At 35.7% G+C, this 27284-nt stretch overlaps 1 protein-coding gene and 1 pseudogene across 8 annotated transcripts in view; one reads left to right on the top strand and one right to left on the bottom strand.

Moving 5' to 3' along the window:
* The window catches only part of ZNF608 (zinc finger protein 608), a 206189-nt gene that overhangs the window by 143543 nt on the left and 35362 nt on the right, over positions 1-27284 (top strand). The window lies entirely within an intron of this gene.
* On the bottom strand, positions 2570-3004 carry LOC141503374 (gamma-aminobutyric acid receptor-associated protein-like 1 pseudogene; annotated as a pseudogene).

The following is a 27284-nucleotide window of genomic DNA, read 5'->3' as shown; positions in this document are numbered from 1 at the left end:
AAGTACTGACAGCAAGATGTTAATGTCTTAGACTTTACTTGATATGAAAATATATTTGCAAATCTCTCCCGTAAAATGTAAAAGAAAGCGGTAACTGAAATGGCAGCTAGGAATCTGAATTGTTCTTTTATGTTAGGTTGTGAGCCTAACTGTTTTGCATTTAAACAACAGTTTAATTTTAAAATAGGATTCAGTATCCTGCTGTGAGAGAGGCATTGTCAGAGTTTGTCATCTCCAAATCCTTTTGGATAGCAATAATAGAATTTTGGCTTTTATAGGGAAGATTAATGTAAATATTGAAAAAAAGTATTCTTTTTACCAAAATATTGTCCTACAATTTTCAGTATTCATTAAAAAAAGAAGTAGGAATTTTGTGTTGTTAATTTTATTATTCAGTTATCTGTTTTCTGTCATAGACTGGGCTTTTTGATAGTATATGGCTGAAAATCCTAGCCTATGGCCATACACCCTAAAATTACCCTATAAGTAATATGGAAATCATCTGGATCAACCACAGTTTCTTCAGTTGAAATCCCTTCAATGAAGGGATTCTTGAAATTTGAAAAAAAGCTCAAGTTAACATAAAGCATGGACTTATAGTCTCACATTTCAGTAATACAGGGACTTCACTGTATTCAGTACTATGAGTAGCACAAAAATAAATGGTTGATTATATTTTTTAGTAAGATGAAAGTGAAGGGGAGAGAGGTTGATACAAAGAGGAAGTATAGCTGCTCTCTCTATGTCATTGAGGTACAGTGACTCAGATAGTACACTAGTTATGGATTTATTCTGATCTTTAACTCATCAGGAACTTCATTTTAAGTCCTTGGTTACAATGAAGCAGGTATCTTTGTGGCCTAAAAAACAGACTCAGAGAAAAGGCCTCTGTAAGAAGACTAAGGAGATACTGCTTTGTATTAAAAGTTGATGTATCACAAAGAAAGTTTTGGTTATCTCAATATTTTCTTTATGGGGCTTAACCCATTTAACTTTGTGGCATAGTATGGTGCCAGAAGCTTCTTGACTATTTGCACCTTGAGCAATTTAACTTTTCTGTGCCACCTTTTCACTTGCTTTCTCTCACATCTAGCAATGGGGAGTGAAATAGACTGTTTTATCAACCATTGAAAAAATATATTTTATTGATGTTTTGCTTTTACAGCACATTTTTCACTCATGGCTCCCTCCCCTCATTGAACTCTCCCCAAACCACAATTAAGAAAAATATTTGAAACAGAGACCAGGATCTTTGCCAATTTATAGGGTATGAGATAAAACTTCAGTTGTTTTCATTTTCTGTTGCTATTAATTATTTGAATCATATTTTAACGTTGTGATCTATGGTTTACAATTTTTTAATCTTAATGTGTGCAATTTTGTTGTTTCCTTGCTTTGATAGCAAGAACCTGCAGCTAGTACAACCAACAAAGAGAGGTGTCTTTCCATCACAGGGGACCAGATTCTAACAAAGCAAAAATGGAATTAAATGGCTGAGCTCAAACATCTCTCTCCCTTCCCCCTTATCCCACCCTTTCCCAAAAGAGAAAACACTAATCAAAACTGACAAAATAAATCAGGACCCAGAACTTGCTAACCAGTAGCTTTGATGAATGAATACAGAATAAGGGAGTTGAATTTATCAACCATTTATGTATGAATAGAAGCAAGAATGCTGGAAAGGAGCTAATCCCTTTCTCCACCTTCTCCTGTACCCAGAATAGTGGTGTTTGGAAATGATAGGTATGGTTCCCACCTAGAGTTGAGACTGTTTGAAGGTTAATTAAGTCCAGGAAAGAGAGATCTTCTTGTTCTGATCTAAAAGGTACTCAGAGAGAGGCTGGGAATCAGTTTAGTGATATATCTTGCCTACCCTCCCTCTTTTCTGGTCTACAGAACTCAGAACCACACACTCTCTTAGTTGATTTCACCACCACTGGGACATTTCATGAAACAGTAGAATGGAAGTTAAGACAGAAATATGAAGAAAGGAGGAATTTTATTTTAGAATCCTAATACCAGATGTTTTCTCTTTGGTTCCCAATTTAGAAGGACAAAAAGGAAATGTCAATTGACCCAATAACTCCATAGAAGACATAGAAGAGCAAACATTCTCCCCTTATCCTCCATACTCCATGCCTTTCCCTACTTCACCTTTTAGTGAAATCTGGAAATACAAAGTCTAATACGCTAGGGTCATATTCCCCCTTGAAAATAATACCTAGGTATATTTGGGGAGAATCAAACTCACAGTAGGATTATGGAAGAGATAATTGCCAAGAGAGATGATAAAAACAAGTTTGTCCAAATACTGGAATAGTCATTGAGTATTTTCTTTTGTCTCTCCCACCCACACCCTTTCTAAAAATATATCCAACTAGGTTCCTCCTCTCCCCTCCCCCCCATAAGAAAACTGGGAAGTTCTTCCTGGACAGATATTATGTGAAAATAGTCTATCAATTCCTCCTGCCCACCCATGTGTCCACCAGTCTTCTATCCAGCACAACAAAAGTTAATTTTGCAGGGTAGGAAGAGGGCAGGAAGGAGGGATACCATTCTCATTTCTAAATCATACATGTTGAAAACTTCCCCTAGCCAGTCCTGTAGCTCTGTCCTACAATACCTTTTTCTTCCTATAGACACTTTCATCACTGTAGGCTACAGAGAAAAGAATCTTCTTCATGGTTGTCCTCATCAAACTGGCCCATGATGGCACTAGAAGGAAGGATAGTGCTGTTGACAAACAAAAATAGGAAGTCTTCTGGCTGAAGGTAGATCTGCTTCTGAATTAAGAAGTAGAGCTGACCAACTTTAAGGTTAGAGGACACCAAATAATCCCTTTTGTACAGGTCAGGGACTCTGGCTTTTGGTATCTTCTCCACAATTACAAGTATTGTTATGTCAATATATTGTAAGGGTATTGTTCTGAATTTTCTCCCTTTATTTTTTTCCAGTCAAAAGGATGATTTTCTTTGTATTGGAATTTGAAGATGCTCAGCGGCATCTCTGATCTCCCTTGGGGGTTGGTCTGAGTCAGGCCTACTGAATTAATTTTTCTAGTCTGGCTTTCCAGGTCAGAATCCAGTAAGAAATATGAAGAGCCTTGGTGTTGCCAACTACTGCTGCTCTGCCCACTCTGCCTCAATCAATCCAAGGAGAGTGCACAGCACTCTATACTTTAGAATTCTTTTGAAAGCTAGTCATATCTTTTTATCTTTTTTTTAGGGGATGTCAGCAGGCAATCATATCTCAAAACCTTTAACATCCCTTAATAGGAACTTTATTTTTCTTTCCAATAATCTTCATTTTATAAATGATTGCCCACTTTGTTCAGTTGCAGGGTTTAAACTATAGTTTTAGAATGGAGGACTTTTTTTATGGAGAAAACTTAATTTCTCAGTTGTCGCAGATCTGACCACAGCACTCTTTTAAACTGACTCACACTGAGTATATAGTATTAGTTAAGGCAACAGGAGGTAGTAGAAAAATAGCTAAACTTGGGAACAGATTTTAGTAGAGTTTAATCCCAGGATTGCCATGGACTAATTTTGGCAATTTAGATAAGCACTTCACTTTTGAGCCTTAACTTTCTCAGTGAATGGTCACATGAACTTTAAGTATCCTTCTAATACTAATATTCTCTAATCTATAAGTCATTTTATATTACTCAGTATATGTAATCAAGGGGATTGTGAAAGCCTGGAAACTGAGGGAACAGCTTCTGATAAAACTCAGTTTACTTTTTTCCAGAGCTTAAATGTCTTCTAGGTAACTCTTGTCCCCTTTTCGTCCCCAATAAACTGTAAGCTCCTTGTGGACAGTTACTTGCCTTTTTTTGTTTTGTTCTGTAAATTGTTTTCTCATGGAAATTTCTCAATAAATGTATGCACCTTCAATACAATCCCATAATTCTTATGACTTATTTCAACAAACTTTTTCTTTATGTCTTTGATTTCTGCTTTCTACATGTTATTCAGTCCCACCCATAAAATAACCTAGGAGAACTAAGATGCTTAGTTACATATATTTTTTGCAGTGTTAATCACATTTGTATAATGACACACAAAATAATAATATCATCACCTTGCCTTTTTTTACCAAAAAACTGTGTTAATTAGATTCTATCAGGGAATAAGTAGTTCTGGTAAAGCTGACTAGATAGTGAATAAGATCTAGTTTCATATTAATAGAGGTGGAAGAAATGAATGGATTCAAGAGATTTGCAGTCAAAGGACAAACTATTCTTTCCTGGTAATAGTTCTGGTAATAGTTTTGAGACTTGTCAAAAGTAGTTTTTCTATAGTGGTCAAGGGAGATTTAAAAGGCAGTAAAATGAAATAGAGTGTTGTGCTTACTCTTCATAAATACTTTGTAGAAAATATTTATTTCTTTTCCCCCCTTATACTGTAAAAATGAACTTTAACCAATTAATACGACTATGAATATTTTGCAGCATTTTGAGTGGAAGTTTTCCTGGAGGATTTAAGCTACTGTGATTTAAGTATTTAAGTAATCAATCAACAAATATGGATTGTCTGCTCTAATATCATTCATCATGCTTTGTTCTGGGGATACATATACAATGAATAAAATAATCCCTATTCAAATATCCTAACATAAATAAACATATTTAATGCATCTTAATTTTGACTTTAATAAGTAATTTGAATTATTCATGGACAGAAATTTCTCCTAATAATTCTCCTTAAGTATGAACAATAATAAAAATTTAATTAATTCCCACAATCCCATGCTTCAAGAAATATTAAAGTTGTGTCTGTACTGGCTATTTTTGTTTATATCCAATTAATGGTAGTGTAGAATTTTTAAAGCTCAGTTTATTTTCAGTAATTCTAGAATCAGTTCAACATTGTAGAATATTTTATTTAATATTTAATATTTAATATTTAAAAAATATTAAACCAGAATCACTTCAGGTAAAAGCAAGAATTTCCTTTCAAATTGTCTAACTTGAGAGGAGGGAGAGTGCAATTATACCATAAAAAGAACTGTTGTTAATATTTTTTGTACATGTAAGTTCTTTCCTTTCCTTTTGAGATGCAGACCTAGTAGCGGTATTTCTATGCTAAAGAGTATGCATTTTTGTAGACCTTGGGCATAGTTCCAAATGGTTTTCCAGAATGGTTGAATCCGTTCAAAAATCCACCAACACTACATGTTTTTTTTCCACATAGCCTTCATTATTTTTTCATTTTCCTTTCTATCATATTAGTCAGTCTCATAGGTGTGAACCTCATAGTTCTTTTAATTTGCTATTTTAATCAATAGTGTTTTGGAGCAATTTTATGTGACTATTGATAGTTTGATTTCTTCTTCTGAAAACTGCTTTTTCAAATCCTTTGATCATTTATTGTGAAGGACTCTCACATTTATAAATTTGACACAGTTAATGAAATGAGACCTTTATCAGAGAAATTTGTTGTAAATGTTTTTCCCCAGCTTCCTTTCCAATTTTGGTTGCATTAGTTTTAATGTTACAAAATATTTTTTAATTTCTATTTTTAGTTTCTTCCCTTCTATCTCTTGTTTGGTCATAAACTCAAAGCCTTCTCTATATATCTGATATATCTTCTCTTAATTTTCTTGTGATATCAATATGTTTAAATCATGTATACATTTTGACCTTTTTTTGGAGAGGAGGAGTGAGATGTTGGTCTATGTCTAGTTTCTCCCAAACCATTTTCCCATCAGTTTTTGTCAAATGCTGCTTTCTTATCTCAAAGATGAAGAACTATGGACTTATCAAACCCTAGACTTCTTTGGTAATTTTACTACTGTGTACTGTGTGCCTAATCTATTTCACTGATCCACCACTTGCATTTTTAGCCAAGATCAGATTGTTTTAATGATTACTGCTTTATAATATAGCTTGAAATCTGGTAGAATACCTTCCTAAACATTTTTTTTTGTTTATAATCTAGGTAATTATTAAATGTCTGAGATCAGATTTGAACTCAGGTCCCTCATGATGTCAGGGTCAGCCTATCCCCTGCTCAACCTAGCTGCCCCTGCTTCACTTTTTTTTTTTATTGATTCCCTTGATATGTACTTTATCTTTTGCCTTTCCAGGTAAATTTTGTTAAGATTCATTCTAGAGCTAGTAGTTTGAGTGATATGGTATTCAATAAATCAATTAATTTATGAATAATTATCATTTTTCTTCAGTTGGCTTGTCCTGTTCATGAGCAATTAATATTTTCTATATGAATATTTTCATAATTTGCTTGAAAAGGTTTTATAATTGGGTTCATATAGATTTTGGGTTTATCATGGCTAGAATATTTTAGACTAATTATTTTAAATGGAATGTCTATATCTTTCTGCTGTGTTTTTTGCAAATATATATAAATAATGGTGATCTATGTGGGTTTATTTTTTATGTCACAATGCTGCTAAAAATGTTTCTTGTTTCAACTATATTTTTAGTTAATTTGATAGAGTTCCTATATCTGCAAGGAGTGATAGTTTTGTTTTCTCACTGCTTATTCTTATTCCTTCAATTTCTTTTTATTGTCTTACTGCTATAACTAACAAATACTATTATATGAGAGTGGTGATAACAGACATCCTTGCTTTGCCCCAGATCTTACAGGGAAGGCCTCAAATTCATACCCATTACAGATAATCCTTGCTCTTTATTTTAGATGAATTCTATTTGTTATTTTAAAAAAGGTTCCACTGATTCCTATGCTTTCTGTGTTTGATTTGAGTGTTGTATTTTGTTGTTAACTTCTTCTGCATCTATTGAGGTATTCATAGGATTTTTGATGTTTTATTATTAATATGGACAGGTATTATTAATAGTTTTTCTTATTTATTTATTTGTTTGTTTGTTTTTAAGTGACTTGCCCAAGGTCACACAGCCAGGTAATTATTAAGTGTCTGAGGCTAGATTTGAATTCAGGTACTCCTGACTCCAGGACCGGTGCTGTATCTACTGCATCACCTAGCTGCCCCATTAATAGATTTTATAATACTGAATCACACTTCCTTTCCTAGTATCAATCCCACCTAGTAATAGGGTAAAATATTTTTTAAAATGACTGTAATCTATTTTAAAATTTTTACATCTGTATTCATTAGGAAAAATGATTATAGTTTTTTTTTCTGTTTTTGTCCTTTCTATTTTAGTATCAAAACTATACTAGTGTCATAGAAGAAATTTGGTAGAACTCCTTACATATTGTTTCAAAAAACTTTTGATAGCATTAAGATTAATTATTTTAAGTATTTGGTAGAATTCACTTGTAAACATCTCACACACTCTATACCAAGATAAGATCAAAATGGATATAGGATTTATACATAAAAAACAATATTGGAAATAAACTAGGAAATCAGGGAGTAGTTTACCTGTCAGATCTATGGAAAGGGAAATATTTTGTGACCAAAGAAGAGATAGGGAACATCATTAAAAAAAACTAAATAATTTTGATTATATTAGATTAAAAAGCTTTTGCACAGAGAAAACCACTGTAACCAAGGTCAAAAGTAATGTAGTAAATTGAGAAACAATTTTTACCACTAGTATTTCTGACAAAGGACTCATTTCTAAAATATACAGATAACTGAGTCAAATTTTTTTCTCATGTATTTATTTATTTGATTATTCTTATTTTGTGCAAATAATTTTTTGTACATTACTTAAATATTCTTAAGAGTAACCAAAACCCCCTCCGCCCAAAAAATATAGACCCACATGGGCAATAAAGTAAACAGGAGAGAAAAAATTAAAATTAAAAGAAAAATAATAATAATAATTGTAGGTATGGCCAGGTGGTGCAGTGGACAGAGCACTGGCCCTGGAGCCAGGAGCACCTGAGCCCAAATCCCACCCCAGACACCCAACAGTCACCTAGCTTTGTGACTCCGTGCAAGCTACCCCAACCTCATTACCCTGCAAAAAACAAACAAGAAAAAGAAATAAAATAAAATAGTAAGACTAATAATAGTAGGGTCGGCTGAGTGGTGGACAGAGTACTGGCCCTTGGGCCAGGAGCACCCACCTGGGTCCAAATCTGGGCTCAGACACCCAACAATCACCCAGCTGTGCAGCCCCAGGCAGGCCACCCAGCCCCATTTGTCCTGCAACCCCCCCAAAAAAATAATAATAATAATAGAATTGTGTTTCAGTCTGTGTTCCAACAACACCACCAGCTCTGTTGCAGGTGGATCACATTCTTTATGATAAGCCCATCATAAAAGTTACTTCCATCTTTATCCACCGTTGCCAATGCTGATTGCAACTCCCTCCATTCTTACTTCCCCACTACCATGTACTATATTTTCTCTCTCTTTTCACTCTGTCTCTGCTGTAGGGTAGCTGAGTGGTGCAGCAGACAGATCCCCGGCCCTGGGGCCAAGAGGCCCTGAGCCCACATACCACCCCTTAGGCCCAGCATCCACCTGGTCCCATGGTCCCAGACAAGCCATCCAATCCCAGCCCCTTGCAAGAAGTAAAAAAGAAAATGTGTTATATCTGACCACTCTCCCCCCATGGTGTATCTTCTCTTCCATCACTCACATCACCCCCCTTCCCCCTGTCCCCCTTCTCTCCTTATTTTTTTTTAAGTTTTTGCAAGGCAAATGGGGTTAAGTGGCTTGCCCAAGGCCACAGTTATGTAATTATTAAGTGTCTGAGACCGGATTTGAACCCAGATACTCCTGACTCCAGGGCCGGTGCTTTATCCACTATGGAAGCTGCGCCACCTAGCTGCCCCTCTTCTCTCCTTCTTATTCAAGATGTCTATACCCCATTGAGTATATATGCTGTTTCCTCTCCTAGACACCACTGATGAGAGCAAAGATTCCCTCATTCCCCCTTGCCTTCCCTCCTTCCATATCATTGCAATAGCTCATTGTAATAAAGAAGAATCTTATTATAGGAAATATCTTATCCTACTTCTTTTTCTTTCTCCCATTACATTTCCCTTTTCTCTGGTGACTCCATTTTTACACCACAATATGTCTTCATATTTATCTTTGTCCTGTTCTTCATCTATAAAAGCATCTTCTACCTGCTCTATTAAATGAGAAGGTTCATATGAGTATTATCAGTATCATTTTTCTATACAGGAACATATATAGTTCATCATCATTGAGTCCCTCATATTTTCCCCTTCTCCTCCACTCTCTATGCTTCACCTGAGTCCTGTGTTTGAAGGTCAAACCTTCTGTTCAGCTCTGGCCATTCCAACAGGAACATTTGAAATTCCCCTGGTTCATTGAAAGTCCATCTTTTTCCCTGGAAGAGGATGTTCAGTTTTGCTGGGTAATTGATTCTTGGTTGCATTCTAAGCTCTTTTGCCTTCTGGAATATTACATTCCAAGCCCTATGAGCTTCCAATGTTGCTAAGTCCTGTGGGATCCTGATTGCAGTTCCATGGTATTTGAATTGTGTCCTTCTGGCTGCTTGTAATATTTTCTCTTTGACTTGGGAGTTCTGGAACTTGGCTATAATATTCCTGTGAGTTGTTTTTTTGTATCTTTCTTGGGGAGATTGGTGGATTCTCTCCATTTCTATTTTGCCCTCTGCTTCTAGGATATCAGGGCAATTTTCCTATAGTAATTCTTTGAAAATGTCAAGGCTCTTTTCCTGGTCATGACTTTCAGGTATTCCAATAATATTTAAATTATCTTTCCTAAATCTGTTTTCCATATCAGTTGTTTTTTCAATGAAATGTTTCACATTTTCTTCTAATTTTTCATTCTTTTCATTTTGAAGTATTTTGTCCTGATTTCTCATAAAATCAGCAACCTCCCTTAGTTCTGTTCTTTGTCTGAAGGATTTGTTTTCCTCAGAGAGCTTTCTTACCTCTTTTTCCATCTGACCAACTCTGCTTTTTAAAGCATTCTTCTCCTCAATAACTTTTTGAACTGTTTTATCCATTTGACTTATGCTGGTTTTTAGAATGTTATTTTCTTCAGAATTTTTTTTTTTGGATCTCCTTGACTAAGCTACTGACTTCATTTCCATGTTTTCCCTGCATCTCTCTCATTTCTTTTCCCAATTTTTCTTCTATCTCCCTCACTTGATTTTCAAAGTCTTTTTTGAGCTTTGTTATAGCCTGAGCCCAATTTCTATTTTTCTTGTAGTCTTTAGATGCAGGAGCTTGTACTTCTTCATCTTCAGATTGAGTGTTTTGATCCTTCTTGGGATCACAGGCAAAATATTTCTCAATGGTGTTCTTTTTTCTCTGCTTACTCATTTCTCTAGGCTGTGCCTGGTTTTGGGATACTTCCTGAGCTTTTGAGTGTGTGAGGCTCTGTCTTCCGTCCTGGTCTGTGAATGACCATAAGCGCACTCCTCTGCCATGGGGCTGAGGTGGGGGGGCGGGGCTGCTGTTCTATGGGAGGCCTAGACTGTGATTAGAATCTGAATGTGATCAGAATGCCAGAGTCCTGTTCCAGGACAAAGGACAGAGTTCGGAATCTCTCTCCACTCCCCTCCCTAAGCTCAGCACTCATACCCTGGGGGCTCCTGCTTACTGGCTTCTGCTTCTGGTTTCTGGATCTGGGCTGCTGTGACCACACTGCTCACTGTGTGCCCTGAGGGCTGGGTTTCATGTGCTTGCTCTGGCAGATGTCTCTCTGCTGATCCCTCAAGTTGTGCCTGATACTCCCCAGGGTGTAGATCATGAAACTGCCCTTGCTGCCCAGAGCTGTGGCTCCCAGCACCCTGGGGCTGCCTCCAGGAGGCTGAAGTTGCTTCACTCTGGTGGGCCACCCCTATGGTGGGCCACCCCTCTGACCTCGTGAAACTGAGCCTTTCTGCTCTTTTCCAGATTACCTTGGGTTTGAGAGCTGCCTCACTGGGTCCCTCTGTGGGTTCTGTCTCTTGAAAATTTAGTTAGAGTCCTTAGGCTATAAGTTTTCATCTAGAGCACCTAAGAGATGGTCCTCTCCTGTTGCCATCTTGGCTCCACCCCTCTGAGTCAAATTTTTTAAAAAAACAAGCCATTCCCCAATTGACAAATGGTCAAAGGATATGCAAAGGCAATTTACAGATGAGGAAATCAAAGGGATCCATAGTCATATGAAAAGTTGCTCTAAATCATTACTAATTAGAGAAATGCAAATTAAAGCATCTCTGAGGTAACACTTCACACCTTTCAGACTGGTCGATCTGACCAGAAAGGACAATGATCAATGTTGGAAGGGATGTGGGAAATCTGGGACATTAATACATTGTTGGTGGAGCTGTGAACTCATTCAACTTTTCTGGAGAGCAATTTTGTTGCCAAAGGGCAACAAAAATATGCATACCCTTTGTTCCAGCAACACCACTACTGTATCTATACCCAGAAGAGATCTTGAAAAAAAGGTAAAAAACATCACTTAGACAACAATATTCATAGCAGCCCAGTTTGTGGTGGCAAAGAATTGGAAATTGAGTGAATGTCTGTCAGTTGGGGAATGGCTTAATAAACTGTTGTATATGTATGTCATGGAACACAATTGTTCTATTAGAAACTAAGAGGGATGGGAATTCAGGGAAGCCTGGAGGGATTTGCATGAATTGATGCTGAGTGAGATGAGCAAAACCAGAAAAACACTGTACACCCTAACAGCAACATGGGGGCAATAACCTTGATGGATTTACTCATTCCATCAGTGCAACAATCAGGGGCAATTTGGGGCTCTCTGCGATGGAGAATACTATTTGTATCCAGAGAAAGAATTGTGGAGTTTGAACAAAGACCAAGTACTATTAACTTTAATCTAGGGGAAAAAAAAACTGACATCTTATTATCTGATCTTGCTATCTCTTATACTTTATTTTTTACCTTAAAGATATGATTTCTCTCCCATCACCTTCAACTTAGATCAGTGTATACCATGAAAACAATGTACAGACTTACAGACTACCTTCTGTGGGGGGGGGGAAGTGAGATTAGGGTAAAAACTGTAAAATTCAAAATAAATAAATTAAAAAACAAAAACAAACAAAAAAGAGCAATAATTGTATACATTTCAATCACTAAATTGAAATTTTTCTTAATCATTTTTATTTGTGATAAGGAATCATTCTGAGGGGAAAGGGGTTAAAAGATTGTGATATAAAGATATAACATCAATAAAATGTAACTGTTTTAAGATGGGGAAAAAAAGAATTCACTTGTGAAACCTTCTGTTCCTGGTGATTTTGTCTTAGGTAGCTCATTTATGGCTTGTCCAATTTCTTTTTTTAAGATGAAGTTACTTAAAAATTCTATTTTCTCTTAATTTGAACAAATTTTATTTTCAGGCATTCATCTGTTTCACTTAGATTATCAGTTTTATTGGCATTTATTTGGACAAATAAGTTCTAATAATTGCTTTAATTTTATCTTCTTTGGTTAGGTATATTAACTTTTTTATTTTTTGATTGTGATAATTTAGTTTTCTTTATTCTTTTTAATAATCAAATAAATCAATTGTTTAACTACTTTATTTTTTTTATAAAACAGCTCCCATTATTAGTTGTCTTATTTTTAAACTTTTAATATTATTAATCTCTCTTTGAGTTTTCAAGATTTCTTTTTTTTTATTTAATTGGGGACTTCTAACTTGTTTTTCTAGCTTATGTGTGTGTGTGTGTGGGGGGGTGATGCATGCCTAATTCATTGTTCTGCTTTTTCTCTTATTATAAACATTCAAAAATATTTTCTCCTAAGTACTTCTTTTATACCATTTCACACCTTTAGGTATGTTATTTCCTTGTTTTCATTCTTTAATGGAATTATTTAATGTGTTTAAGATTTGTCCTTCACCCACTCATTCTTTAGAAAAAAGATTGTTTAGGGTAGCTAGGTGGCATCATGGATAAAGTACCAGCCCTGGAGTCAAGAAGAGCTGAGTTCAAATCTGACCTCAGACACTTAATAATTACCTGGCTGTGTGACCTTGGGCAAGTCACTTAACCCCATTGCCTTGCAAAAAAAAAAAGAAAAGAAAAAGATTGTTTCATTTCCAGTTTTAATTATATCTGTATGGCACTTTATTAAATGTAATTTTTATTTCATTATGATCTAAGAAGGATGCATTTGCGACTTTTGCTTTTCTGCATTTGGTTGTAAGGTTTTATACCCTTAAACATGGTCACTTTTTGTGAAGTTGCCATGTATGACAGAAATCAAAGTTATATTCCATTTTATTTCATTCAGTTTTTCCCATAGGTTTATTATATCTAACATTTCTAAAAATTCTATTTATTTCTAACTTCTTTCATTTTTATTTCTATATGTTGATCTAGGACTGAGAGAGGAAATTTGAGGTCCCCTATTATTATAGTTCTTTTGTCTATTTCTTCCTGTAATTCATTCAATTTTTCCTTTAAGAATTAAGAATAAATGTCAATATTGATATTACCTCTTGGTTACTCTATGGTTTCTTTGTTCAAAATGTAATTTCCTTGATAATTTCTTTCAATCAGATATATTTTTGTTTTGCTTTGTCTAACATCATGATTATGACCCCTGCCTTTTTTGGCTTCAGTTAAAACATGATAAATTCTGTTTTGGCCCATTATTTAAACACTGTGTCTTTCAGTTTTAAGTGTATTTATTAAATAACATATTGTTGGATTTTGATTCTTGATCCATCTATCCCCCTTGCTTTTATAGATGAGTTCATCTAATTCACAAAGTTATGATTGCTGTTTAGTTTCTTCTGATTTTTCCCTCCCTCTTCTGATTTCCCTCCCACTTTTCGCTCATTCCTGTCTTCTCTTATTTCCCTACTGGGTAAGATAACTTTCTATACCCAGCTGAGCACATCTATGTCTTTTTTTCCTTCTTGGAATTTCTTCAGATTGGAATGAGGTTCAAGTGTTCCTACTTCTCTTTTCTCTTTCACTATAAAAGCTCTTCCTTGTCCAACTTTTTTATGAAGTACAATTTTACCCATTCTGCTTTTCACTTCCTTCTTTTCCCAGAATATTCCTCTTTTTCACTCCTCCATTTTTTTTCAAAAGATTATCATCCCAACATAACATAATCAATTTACCTCGATGTCCCCTATCTATGTGAACTTCTAAACTGTCCTAAAAATGATGAAGTTTTTAGGAGTAATTTGTATCATCTTCCTGAATTGGGATGTATACCATTTGATCTTATTTAAGTTCCTTAGGATTTTTTCATGTTTAACTTTTCATGCTTCTCTTGAATCTTGTGTTTGAATGTCAGATTTTCTATTCATTTTTGTTCTTTACATGAGGACTGCCTCACAATCTCCTATTTCATTTGGTATCATTTTTTCCCCTGAAGGTGTAACCTCATTTTTTGCTGAGTAGACAGTATTCTTGGTTGTAGATCTAGCTCCTTTGACCTCTGAAATATCATCTTCTGAGCCCTACTCCTTTAACATGGTACCTGTTAAATCTTGTGTGGCCCTCACACTGGTTCCATATTATTTGAATGGCTTCTTTCTGGAAATTTTCAATAATTTCTCCTTGATCATGATAGTTCTTAAATTTGATCAACATATCCTTGGGAGTTTTGATTTTGGGATCTCTTTCAGGAGGTGATCAGTGGATTCTTTCAATTTCTATTTTATCCTATGATTCTAAGCTATCAGGGAAATTTTCTTATACTTTCTTGAAATATGATGTCTAGACTTCTAAAAATTTTGATTATGACTTTCAGGTAGTCTAGTAATTCTTAAATTACCATTTCTCAATCTGTTTTCCTGTTCAGTTGTTTTCTGATGAGATAATTCATATTTTTTTCTATCTTTCATTCTTTTGAATTTGTTTAATCAGTTTTTGATATCTCATACAGTCAGCTCTTAAGTCTGATTTTTGAAGGAATTATAACTCATGCAGTCAGCCAACTTTGAAAGAATTATCTTCTTTAGTAGTCTATTGTACCTCTTTTTTCCATTTGTCAATACTATTTGTAAGGTGTTATTTTCTTCAGTATTTTTTATCCCTTTTTAATGTTAAAGGTTTTAATTTTCTTTTCATAATTTTCTTTTATTGATTTTATTTTCCCAACTTTTCCTGGACCATTCATATTTGATTTTTACAATTATGTTTACTCTTTCTTTAGTTCTTCTAGAAATTTTTATGGAAATTGTTTTCAGTCTGTATTTTTATGTGAGACTTTGCTCGTAACCGATTGAATACCATTTTCTCCCCCCCGTAGCTTTTTTAGAATGTTCAGATCCTTTTTTTTTTGTAATTTATGTTAAAGTTGGATACTGCTCATGTATGTGTGTGTGTGTGTGTGTGTGTGTGTGTGTGTGTGTGAGAGAGAGAGAGAGAGAGAGAGAGAGAAAGAAAGAGAGAGAGAGAAAGAGAGAGAGAGAGAGAGAGAGAGAGAGACAGAGAATGTGTGTAGGGACATGGCAGCTAATTTAAGACTTTTTCTTGCTACTATTTTCAGACTTTCAAGCCAATTTTTATACTCTCCTCTTTCTCCCTCATAAAGAGACTTCTTAAATCCTCTTCACTTTCTGTTATCAGAATACTTTTGTCTGCATATTTGAGATTGTTACTGTTTCTCCTGGAAACTTAAATTTCAGCTTTTGATTCATTTAGCCTTACATTTCACATGATGTACTCTGCAATATGGTGACATTATAAAGCCTTGTCATATGCCTTTTCCAATCTTAAAGCAGTAAGTTCCATGTTTGGCTTTAACTTATGCTTCTTAGTCCACATACAGATTCCTGTGGAAACAAGCAAGATGATCTCTTTGATCTCTTCCATCTTTTGCATGACTTGCCACATTTGGTTGTGATCCACAGTCAGAGGTTTAGAGTACTCAATGAAGTAGATATTTTCTGCAACTTCCTTACTTTCTTCCTAATCCAGTGAATGCTGGCAGTTTGGTCTCTAGTTCTTCCACTTTCAAACTCTTCTGATAATTCTTGGTTCACACAATACTGAAGTATATCTTGTAGAATTTTAAGCATACATTTCCTGGTGGATAAAATGAGCACTTTTTTTGATAATTTGAACATTCATTGGAATTGCCCTTCTTAAGGATTGGGACATAAACTGATATTTTCTAATCTAGTTGCTGTCATTGTGTTTTCAAATTTGCTGGCAAATTGAGTGCAGCACTTCAGCAGCATCATATTTTAGGGTATTAAATAGATATTGAGCCCATAATACTCTTCTCCTTCATGGTCTATTATCTGTAGCTTCTCCTGAATGATCCAAATGAGGCTGATCCTTTAGAGGAAATTGGAAATTGCTGTAGGATTGAAGGGCCCCCCTAAGGATCTATTGCTGAATTTCTCTGAACTCCTTTGTACTGCCCCTTAATTTCTTTCTTACCAATCCATGTTCCAGGGGTCATACCCAAAGGTCCCTCATTGCCTTTTTCCAATGTGTCTCCTCATTCAGCTCTCAGAGTTCCTAATTACCCTGACTGTAGTATCTGCCTTAGCCACAAGTCTCCTAACTTCTTGCACCAATTTTACCAGTTTAATAGCTCAGGCTTTTATGAATGTGTGTGTGGGGAGACTCTTAGCTAAAGTGTAAAGCCTTTGTGATGGGACTGTACTCAGAAGGTCAATCTATTCTAACCCCTGAAGCTGTTTGGGTTTAGAATGTGACTGGCCTTATAGATAAGGGGATAGTGAACAAATCCAATCTGACAAATTCATTTCCTTTAGGAACTTTACTCCCTCTTTAGCCCATCCCCATCAGGGAGCTGACTGAAAGAAAAATTCATCTTTAAATAAATGGAATATCTTGTTTGTGAAGTAACTAGGAGACTTTCTTACCACCTGTGAGAGTTCCTACATCTCTACTCAAAGTCTGTTTTCCTTATAGTTCCAAATCTAATAGGAATAGCATATCCCTGAATCAAAAATCAAAGGGTTGATTCCCAGATGAGACTTTTTAGGGTTCCCTCTCATTAGGGATATTCCCTTCACCTATATATCACCTAGTAGCTACCATTTTGTTCTTCTATTTACAGGAATCTTCTCTCAAACTTCAAAGACCTCTCATTTTGTCCCAAACTGACATAACTATGCATTCTCTTTGTTTGGGTCCCATTTGGGGATGAATCAAGGCAGTTGAGTCATTGAAGCCATAACTAAAGGAGGTTTGCTTTGCTTTGACAGAGCAAGAATATTCAAAAAGGATACAGTGGTACTGAGCTTCTCTGGAAAGAAGCAAAGTCAGTCCAGTCTAGTCTTAGGGACAGCTTTCTTTTCTTTAAAGGATCTAAAATCCTGTTTCAAGAAGCAAGAAGGAAAAGCCTGGAACCTGTTCCATGTTTTAGGTGGGAATAAGTTCATTTGGGAAGAAAGGGGCAATTAAGCCCTTAGATTATTCTTTCTTTTCTCAAGGAAACTAATCCATATGAAGGAGGGACAGAAATGGAATATAATTGACCTATGTCATGGCACAAATTCTGGTAAATATTAGTCTTGTCAAAGTGTTCCAGTAGAAAAAAATCTGTGAATTTGGAATCAAAGACCCTAGTTTCAAATTATCTCTCTATCATTGCCTGAATAACTTTGAGCAGGTTATTTGTCTGTTTGGAGTGCCAGTTTCCTCATTTGTAAAATGGGAATCTTATTCCTCATTTCTTTAATGAGAATCTAAGATTAGATGGATGGAAGACCCTCCCCAGTTCCATCTCAATCAACTCTGCCTTATACATCTTCTCCACAGGGCCAAAGAATTAATGAGAGAATTAAAACATCTCCATCTTTTCAAGGTCAAAGATTGCTTAATTGCTTTTGTTTTTGTCTTTATCCTAGTTGTCTCCTTCCCCTTCGCTTTAATTCAGTTCAGCAAATATTTGTTAAATGCCTAGCATGTACTCTGTTTCTGAGCTCTGGAAACAAAGCATAGCATACATATATATAGGGAACCCTACATATAGGGGAGCCTTTTGGCAGCTTTTCAAAAATACAAGGGAAAGTTCCTACTTCCTAGCCTGTGGTGTTAGTCTATCAGGGTCACTGAGAAGTTGTTCCCCTCAAGGTCATCAAAAGGGTCCAGTATCTTAAGGATAAGTATCTTGTGCAGCCTGTGAGTAAAGGACAAAAATACGAAGAGAAATCAGTCACATTTAGATTCTGAGAGAGAGGAAAATGAATAACTAAGTAGTCACTGACCCAGGAAAAGCTTCTAGAAAACTGGTTGAGGGATTGAATCTGGAAATCCTGGAGAAACAAGTGCCAGGGGAAAGGGATAAGCAGGAAATATCAGGAGCTTCCTCTTCTACCCTTTGGTGGAATCTCTGCTCTTGTACTGATAACAGAAATTGGTGCTGGGAGCCTAGAACTCTAAAGTTTTAAAGAAATAAGAGCAGTTGCAGATTGGGCTAACCATGGTAAACTATCTTTTGGCATGATGCTTGGTAAAGATTATTGACTAAACTGAGTACTGGGAAGAGACCACAGTGATTTTCCAATGTCATTAAAATTTGGACTGTGAGTCAGTCTATCTGGAACTAGTCAGATTAAAGTCTGGAAGTCTTTATGATAATAAATGATAAAGCACACTATCCATCCCAAAGACAGAACTGAGGGTATCTGAATACAGATTAAAGCATACTTTTTTTAACTTTAGTTTTTTTGGGGAGGGAATTTTTTTACAACATGACCACTGTGGTAATGTTTTTCATGACTACACATTTTTAACCTATATCAAGTAACTTGCTTTCTCAGTGGGGGGGAGGGGGATGACAGGAAGAGAGAGATTTTGTAACTCAAGTATTTGGAAGTGAATGTTGAAACTTGTTTTTGCCTGAAACCTGAGGGAAAAAAATAAAATTAAAGTCTGAAAGTCCAAAGGAAAGGACTTAGATCTGGCTGTCTTAATTCACAGAGAAGATCCCAGTTTCCAGAATAGGATGTAGGGTTCTCCACATTGTAGCTCAATACTGACAGGGACCTTGGCAGAATCTTAAGCCAGTGCTGGATATTCCCTGGAAAGCAGGTACACTAGAATCATTGCTTAATAAATAGTAGGCAACCTCCACCCTCTCAAGGTGGCCCAGTCCACATGGAGTGGGCTGACTTAAAATTTCTCCCTCAGATAACAGATCAGGTATGAAGACATGGCTGGAAACTAAGCCACAACAGGGAAATCTTGGAGGAGGAACATGCTCTAAATTGGAAAGGCATTATCCAGCCTGTTAACAAGTACCAGCCATAAGCAGTGGGAGCCCCAAGGCTTTTTTTTTTCCCCTTCAAGAACAATAGCATCATCCAGGGACTCCCTTCTGTGATAGGAAATAATGAAAAACAAAAGCTTAAGACAATTTCTGTGAGGGATTAAAGAGATAATCAAAGGCCTAAAGAACTGAATCAAGTCAGGGGCTTCAATTGTCCTCTGATGATGATGGTAATTAAAGGGTCAAGACCTGGCTCACTTTTCTTGAGTGAAGAGAGACTCCAGGAGCAGTCACCTTCACCAGTTCTTTAGTGTTCTTTACAACAAAACTGGATAACAGAAGCTTACTTCTATCTTAGCTGAAATTCAGTTTATTTTCAATAGCATCTTAACTGAAATGACTCATGAATAAGTTTGCAAGATGACATCATTTTAAAATCAATCACATTTTTTATTAATAAGGATGAATGCACAATGAGATTTGCATTGCTGAGCAAGAATTTAAGTACTTTTAAATCTCCTTGAAATCAATTTTTGCTGATCACATGTGTGTATTGAAAACCATGACTTTAAACTTTATATTCTTCAAATAAAATTTACGTTTCCTGAACAGCAAAGTCTATTATTTCATGCTTCCTAACTTTCATTGTCTATTTCCCTTTGGTACACACAAGCAGCCTAGTATGTGGAGACATGCACATTATGGAAAAATAGCTTTCTGCTCTGTCAACTTTGTTTTATAAAAGCTCTTTTTTTCTTTATTGCTCTTATCTATTGCATGTATAAAATTTATTTAAGCAATGACAGTTCTCTCTTTAGGGCCCAGAGTCTAGGAAAATAACCACTGTCATGTATTTGGTAAAAGGTTTATCGAATATGACTGTTCATTAAATTGCAAGGCATTGTGGGTGAGGCTAACTGGTATTGCTTTGGTTAGGTGAGTTGTGTGAATTGTTCTTAGTATGTGTACATCAAATAGAAACAAATGAATCTTACTAGCCTCTTTTCCTGTTGCTTAGCAAAAAAGAGGAAAAAAAGGTTAGGTTTGAAAATGTCATAAAAATTTGCCAAAATTTATGTGATAACTCACCACATGGAATGTATTGTAGAATCAACAAATACATAGAGTCAAGTTTTTTTTAAGTTTTGTCAAAGCAATGATTCTGAATTCTCTGGTCTTGCTTTCTTCATAGAAATCAAAATAAATTAATTCCTATGTGTAATTGATATATTGTTTATTTTCTCAGTTCCCTGGGGGCCGGGGCAGAGAGACTGAGAGAATTTGGAACACAAAATTAAAATAAAAGAATGATAAAAATAAATATAAATGAAAATTCAATCAAATTAGGAGAGATGATTAGGGTCAATTCCCTAAGGTCAAAAAAGAAAGGAAGGAAGGAAGGAAAAGGAAGGAGGGAGGAAAAAGAGAGAGTGAGAGAGGAAAGAAAGAAATCAAAACAATTCCTAGTGGAAAAAGTATTCTTACTTGAAAAATCAATTTTATTGTACTTGAGGTGCTATGTTGTTTTTCTTTTTTCAAATGATTTTTGGCAGTGCCTTCCTAATAAACATCCATACAATCCTCTCCCAAGGAGATATGCAAAACATGTTTAGAATTATTCACAGAAAGTATAGTACAGACATTATTCATTAGAGTTGACTTCAGTTTTAGTTTTATTGCTATGGTGTGCATTGTTCTTTTGATTGTACTTTCTTCATTTTGTATTATTTCTGTTCCATGAGTAGCATATTTTCCTTTTCCATAGACTAATCTGGTTTTGCTTTAAGATTGCAAGGGTGCAATGGTACAATCAGATGATGCAGTGGTCAGAATACTGACCCTGAAGTCAGGAGGATCTGAGTTGACTTCAAACACTTAATAATTATTTAGCTGTATACCTTTGGCAAGTCACTTAACCCCATTGCCTTGCAAAAAAACAAAACAAAAATAAAGAGTGCAAGGGTGCTGTCTTTAACATTGAATTGGTCAGAGGACCAGGGCTTAAAATATGAAATTGTTCCTCTACAAATTGTAGTCAAACTTCCATTGCCCACCTTCCTTTACCTGGCAATAATTAGTGAATCAGGAGATAGTATTGCATGAACTCAATTAGAAATTTTTAATCTTGTATTTTATGGTCCACAACTTCCTCCATATAATTCTAATCCCAAACCTGTATATCACTGGACTAGCCTAAGCTACTGGTTCAGAATAATTTAATAAAAAATTTTTCCTAGTTTCTATGAATTATTATTATTATTTGTTTTTGCAAGGGAAGGTGTTAAGTGACTTGCCCAAGGCCACACAGCTAGCTAATTATTAAATGTCTGAGGCTGGATTTGAACTCAGGTACTCCTGACTCCAGGGCTGGTACTCTATCCACTGCACCACCTAGCCACCTCTGGATATCTCTCATTTTTAAATGTCTTTCTGGTAAACAACATGATGTTGGACTTGATTCTTCTTTCACAATATGATTATTATGAATCTATGTTTAGCATAATTACACATGTAGAACTTGTATTGGATTGCTTTCTGCCAGGGGTGAGAATGGAGGGAAGAGAGGGAGACAGAAAAATGTAAAGCTCAAAACCTTGCAAAAAAAAATGGTAAATGCTACTGTTGCATATTATTGGAGAAACAAAAAAAAATTATTCAAATTGAAAAAAATACTCATTATTGCATATGACCCAGTAATATCCACTTACATTAAATACTTTTTAGTCATTCTTCCATCATTGCCTACATTTTTCCATCTTTTTCTTGTCATAAATAATATGCTATGAATATATTTGTACATATAGATTATTTCTTGCTGTTAAACTGCTTGGGTTTATAGTGTAGTAATTAAATCTCTGGGTCAAAGATATAAAAAATTTAATAACCTTTCTTGCATGTTACAAAATTGTTTTTCAAAATAGTTGAATCAACAGATGTGAATTAATTTAAATTTCTTATCTCCTACTATTTTTGGTAATTTGATAGGAGATAGGGAAGGATGATGTCAATAATAGCGTTTCTTTGATTATTGGAATTTGAAACTTTTTCATAGCTTAAAATATTAGAGTCATTATTAAATTAATAAAGCTATTGACTCCTTTTTTAGTTATGATTGACTCTTGATGATCCCATTTTTGAGGATTTCTTGACAATGGTATTGGAGTGGTTTCCAATTATTTTTCCAACTCATTTTACAGATGAGAAAACTGAAGTAAACAAGATTAAGTGATTTTCATAGATCTACATACAACTTATAATTTTCTGAAACCATATTTGAACTCAGGAAGATGAGTCTTCCTGGCTAGGTCTCTTGTACACTTAGCTGTATTTTTCAGAATATTGCTAATGTGTAATAATTTTTCATATGATAATGCACTAAGAGATAGAAGAGTTATTAGAAGTAATTTAGCCCAATTCCTTTAACTCCAAATCCAATTCCTGGAACACAATAATTTTTTTAATATTTCAAGTTTCTTGACTTGACTCTTTCTACAATACTTAGTATTTTATCTCCAAATCCTGAAGTAGAGGGGGTGACGGTGGGGCTGAGGAAGTGGAGTGTTGATTTGTAAAAATATTTTATATAAGAGTTTATTCAATACCTCCTACCTATCTGACAAGGAAATTATTCCTCAATTCTACCATGTCACAATTTCTTGCTATAAACTCACAAGTATTCCACATCTGTGTCCAAAAATTCTGACTTCCTTTATCCAGTGTTAATGTTTTATCATGCCATCTCTTTTCACATCTTGAACCTCATTGTAACCTCCAATCTCCCTGTCCCTTGCTCTTGCTTCACTCTTACTCTATAATTTTCCACTTTCATTCCCTTGATGAATCAGTTTATCCTTTCCTCTCATATCTTTTGTTTCCTTATACTACTACTGTGCTCATCCCTTTAAAAAAAACTTCCAGTATGGAATTATTCCAATCATCTACCTCTTGCAGCTCCTCATATGATAAGGAAAATTATACAATCTGACTAGATCCACTATGAATCCAAATTTTAATCTATATTTTGAAAAAAAATTTTGCTATTCTTTGTGAGGTTCCTCTAATTCCTTCTCTGCATCCTATATCTTCTTAACATCATCCCCTACTACCTCCTCCTTTTTTTCAGGAAGTGGCCCTGCAGCTTGTCAAGGCTAACCTGCTTTACATATATTTCCCTATCTCCTCTGTTTTATTCAACAGGTTGCCAAATATTTCTTTCCCCCACCTGCTTTGATCCTTTTTCCTCCCGTCTTCTTCTCTCTCTAACCACCTTCTCTCCCCCCTACACCCCCTTTCCTGCTTTTTTCCCTGCTGCCTGCAAACATAGGTGTGTGTGTGTGTGTATAATATATATGTATATTTTTGTATGTATATGTCTGCCCCATTCTTAAAAAGAGTCTTATTAGATCCTACAGTCCGCTAGCTATCATACCATACTTCCCAATCAATCACTGAGCATTTATGACATAACTTTTGCTAGATGCATTGCTAAGCCCTAGAGATACAAATACAAAGATTTAAGCAATCCTTACTTTCAAGGAGCTTGCAAGTTAATCTAGGAGACAAAAGTAGATATATAAATGCAAAGATTAAGAATGGGGTCCACACCTATGATATTATCAATATAGAAAACTTTTGACTGCATTAGCCCCTTAAATCAATGCAAGTCATCACTGCTGCAGATTATAATCTTAGAAAGTTGCCTAGAACTCATAGGGGTTAAGTGACTTGTCATGGATCCTTAAAGTACTAATTAACAGAGGCAGAACCTGAACCCAAGTTCCTATAAAATAAATAGAGTGAATCCAGATGAAACCACTTCTCTATAGAACAGAGAAAATAAACATAGAGAAAAGAATTGCAGAGTTGTTAAATGATGATGATGTTTGTCCTTCATTTTTGAAGACCATGACATCCAGGGAGGTGATGCCATGACAAGCACATGAATTGAATTTGAGTGAGGGGGTGCTGTTCTAGGTCACCTCACTTTCTCCTTTAGAACCATCTGGATCCAGTAGCCAAATATGAATCAGGACAACTAGAAATGGCTCTGAATGCCATCAGTCAGGGTTAAGTGACTTGCCCAAGGTCACACAGCTAGTGACTATCAAGTGTCTAACTATCAAGTGTCTGAGGCTAGATTTGAACTTCTGCCCTCCTGATTCCAAGAACAGTGCTCCATCTACTGTGTCATCCAACTGCCCTGTTAAATATAAATTTCTTTGGCAAAGACAGAACCAGTAGTTTAGGGGATCAAGAAATTCTTCATGTAGAAGGTAGACCTGAAGAGAGAAATTCTGTGAGAAGGAAATGATGAAGGAATTCAGAGTGTTATGTGTGAAGAACTAGAGAAGTATCATTTTGGCTAGATCATAGAATATATCAAGGAGAGTACTGAATAAGGAATCTAGAAAGATATATTGTAACAAGAGGCAATGAAGGTATGGACTTTCAAAGCTAAACAGAGGAGTTGTATTCAATCTTTTTTTATGCTTCAATCTGTATTCTGAAAATTATCCCCAGTTCTTTCTCTGGGGATGAATAGCATTCTTTATCATAAGTCCTTCAGAGTTGTCTTGGGACATTGAATTGCTGAGAAAGCTAAGTCATTCACCTCTGATCATCTTATAGTATTGCTGATACTTTTATACAATGCACCTTGCATTATCTATGTTTTTCTGAGAGTATTTTTGTTTTAATTTTTACAAAGCAATGGGTTCAATTGACTTGCCTACAGTCACACAGCTAAGTAAATACTGAGTGTCTGAGATTGGATTTGAACTCAAATCCTTCTGACCCCAAGGCTGGTGCTCTATCCCTGTACTACCTATTTGCTCTCTCTGAAAGCATCCTACTCTTGATTTCTTTTAGCAGAATGGCATTTCATCATAATCATACACCACAATATGTTCTGCCATTTGCTAACTGATGAGCTAGCCTGCAATTTCCAAATCCTTGCCATCACAAAAAAAAAAAGCTGCCACAGATATTCTTGTACATGTAGGTCTTTTTCCTTTTTGTTTTTCATCTCTTTGGGATACAAACCTAATAAATGGCTTTACTTGGTCAAGGGCATGCATGGTTTTATAACTTTTGGGCATAATTCCAAATTGCTCTTTCAGAATGACTGAATCAATTAGCATTTGTATTCAGTCCTTGCAACAGGGAATCACTAGAGTCTTAAGAAGAGGAATGACATAGTTAGATCTATAATTAAGGTAAATCACCTTAGCACATAGATCAAGATTAAATGTAGGACAGTTATGTATTTTCTCCACCATTAAAAAATGCTTAAAACACAAAAGAATCATAAGCACATAATAACAGATACTTAAAATATGATAAGGTAACCCCACTGATACTATTATAATCTACTGGGAGAATGATGTTTAAAACAGTAAAACACGATGCACATTGTGGTATATCTCAACTTTACTTTAGCTCTGTACTGTCCAAATGACAAGATTTCAGTTCTGTATTTTGTAGAAAACTAGAGCATGACTTGGGCTCTTCTTCATGCAAGTAGTGATGTCATAAAGTGATATAGTTAAAGAAAGCATCTCTAGCTTCCAGATTCCCAGATTTCTATTGACTTCCGATATTCTCGAATCCCTGAGACATCCACCAAGATAAGAAATGTCCATTGTAGGATCACTGTTTGGTCACCTGTGCTTAGGAAAGCACAAAAGAGAATAGAAAACCAGAGGTTTGGGGTTTTGTTTCAAGTTTGCCAATATCAGGCTTTGCTCTTGTTGCCATATGGAAGCAGACATCATAGTTCCTGGGGGAAAGGGAGAAAAATCTCTTCCTTCAAAGGAAATCCAGAGGAGAGTTCTCAGTTTCAAGATACACATTCACAAAAGAGAAAGAGCTCAAATTTTCTCTCCTATTAAAGTCTACTGAAATAGGAAGCAAATGATCAGTGACTAATCTTTGGTACAACCCTCTCCCTATGACTTGGGTGGCAATAGTAGATGGCGACCAAACCATATGCACATTCTTTATCAAAGCATCTATCTTGGCAGACTTAGGTTCAGCATACCTTGAGAAGTACTCAAATCAGAATGTCTCTCTCTCTATGTGTGTGTGTGTGTATGTGTATTATGATGTTTTTATATAGTATAGAATTTCAGTGATGTGTGTATGTATGTATTATGATGTTTTCAACCATATTATCAAATGGCTTACATGACCTCAAGGTCAGCTATTGTACTGATGGCAAATTCTTCGATTGGAAAAGGTTGCAAACCAAAACCAAAGTGGAGGGAGTGTTGGTGCATGATCTTCTGTTTGCAGATGATTGTGCACTCAGTGCAGCCTCTGAAACTGAGATACAACGAAGTATGAATTGATTCTCTGCTGCTTGTGCTCATTTTGGTCCAGTAATTAACACCAAAAAAACACAGATGTTCTATTAGCTAACACCACACCATCCATATGTGGAAGCATCAATTATAGCAAATTGAGAAGTTTTGAGTACTGTGAACAAGTTGACTTAATTTGACAGTGTCCTTTCCAAGGAAGTACACATTGACAATAAAGTGGACAATCTCATTGCCAGAGTTAGTTCAATATTTGGGAGACTCTGAAAGTGTGGAAGGATTAGACTGACTACCACACTGAAGGTCTACAGAGCCATTGTGCTGACCTCATCACTGTATGCCTGTGAAACCTTGACAGTCTACCAGCACCTTGTCAGGAAACTGAATTGCTTACATTTAAATTGTCTTAGGGAGATTCTGAAGATCACCTGGAAGGAGAAGATACCAGATATTGAGGTCCTTTCTTGAGCTAACCTGCCTAGCATTCCAACATTACTGCAGAGAGTACAACTGATGGGCTGAACACATTAGTATGCCAGACGTGCACTTGCCAAAAAGAACTATCCTATGGAGAACTCACACAGGGCAAGTGCTCACAAGGGGATCAGAAGAAACAATACCAGGATACCCTAAAGGTCTCATCAAAGAACTTTAGAATTGATTATACAGCATGGTGTGCCCTTATCAGTGAGGGTGCTGCTGTCTCTGAGGAAGGCAGAATTGAAGCAGCTCAAAGAAAATGTGATATACATAAGTTTAGAGTATCCATCCCAGGTGTTCACATGGACTATTTGTGCCTAACCTGTGGTAGAGCATTACAAGAGCTTATTGGTCTGATCAGCTACAGTTGGACACATTGTAATTTATCTCAAAC

Source organism: Macrotis lagotis, chromosome X (assembly GCF_037893015.1).
Source record: "Macrotis lagotis isolate mMagLag1 chromosome X, bilby.v1.9.chrom.fasta, whole genome shotgun sequence".
In the NCBI taxonomy this organism is placed as follows: domain Eukaryota; kingdom Metazoa; phylum Chordata; class Mammalia; order Peramelemorphia; family Peramelidae; genus Macrotis; species Macrotis lagotis.
Note: the sequence above shows the minus strand (reverse complement) of the source record. Positions and strands in the feature narration are given on the sequence as shown.